A 1,456-nucleotide genomic window follows, 5' to 3' on the forward strand; every position below is an offset into this window, starting at 1 on the left:
ACTGTTGGCTGGAATGTAAATTGGTATACCACTATGGAGAACATTATGGATGTTCTTTAAGAAACTAAAAATAGAGTTACCATATAATCCAGTGACTCCACTTCTGAGTATATATATCCAGAAAAGACAAAAACTCTAATTCAAAATATAACATGCACCCTAATGTTCATAGAACACTGTTTATAATAGCCAAGGCATGGAAACAACCTAAATGTCCACTAACAAATGAATAGATAAAGTAGATGTGATACACACACACACACACACACACACACACACACACACACGATGGAATATTACTCAGCCATAAAAAAGAATAAAGTAATGCCATTTGCGGCAACATGGATGGACTTAGAGATTATCATACTAAATGTAGTAAGTCAAACAGAGAAAGACAAATATAATATGATGCCACCTATATGTGTAATTCAAAATATGATACAACTTTCTGCCCGTGAGTAATCATCTTTGAAGGTTCCCCTCTCCACTGCCATCTAAGTCAGAGTCAAAGTCTAAGTCAGTCCTCCAAAGAGCCAGAAGAGCTGCAGAAGCTCTTCATTGGAGGATTGAGCTTTGAAACAACAAATGAAAGTTTGAGGAGCCATTCTGAACAAAGAGGAACACTCACAGACTGTGTGGTGATGAAGGATCTGAACACCACGCCCTCCAGAGGCCCTGGGTCTGTCACATGGATCATGTGGAGGAGGTTAATGCAGCCGGGAGGGCAAGGCCACACAAGATGGATGGAAGATTCGTGGAACCAAAGAGGGCCATCTCAAAAGAACATTCTCAAAGACCTCGTGCCCATGTAACTGTGAAAAAGATTTTTGTTGGTGGCGTTAAAGAAAACACCAAAGAACATTACCTGAGAGATTATTTTGAACAGTATAGGAAAACTGAAGCGATTAAAATCATGACTGACCAAGGCAGTGGCAGAAGAGAGGCTTTGCGTTCATAACCTTTGATGACCACGACTCCATAGATAAGACTGGCTTTCAGAAATGCCACACTGTGAATGGCCACAACTGCGAAGTAAGGAAAGCCCTGTCTAAGCCAGAGATCGCTAGTGCTTCACCCTGCCAAAGAGGTCGAAGTGGATCTGGAAACTTTGGTGATGGCTGTGGAGGTGGTTTTGGAGGGAATGACAATGTTGGTCATGGAATGGTCGAGGTGGCTTTGGTGGCAGCCATGATGGTGGTAGATATGGTGGCAGAGGGGATGGCTAGAATGAATTTGGTGATGATGGAAGCAATTTGGAGGTGACAGAAGCTACAGTGATTTTGGCAATTACGACAATCAATCTTCAAATTTTGGACTCATGAAAGAAGGAAATTTTGGAAGCAGAAGTTCTAGCCCCTGTGGTGGTGGAGGCCAATACTTTGACAAACCACAAAAGCAAGGTGGCTATGGAGGTTCCAGCAGCAGCAGTAGCTATAGCAAGGGCAGAAGGTTTTAA

General features: G+C 42.4%; 1 pseudogene; it reads left to right on the plus strand.

Annotated features, from left to right (window-relative positions):
• The first annotated feature begins 521 nt into the window (after positions 1-521).
• On the plus strand, positions 522-1,456 carry LOC128056306 (heterogeneous nuclear ribonucleoprotein A1-like; annotated as a pseudogene).

This window comes from Budorcas taxicolor, chromosome 11, assembly GCF_023091745.1.
Source record: "Budorcas taxicolor isolate Tak-1 chromosome 11, Takin1.1, whole genome shotgun sequence".
NCBI lineage: Eukaryota > Metazoa > Chordata > Mammalia > Artiodactyla > Bovidae > Budorcas > Budorcas taxicolor.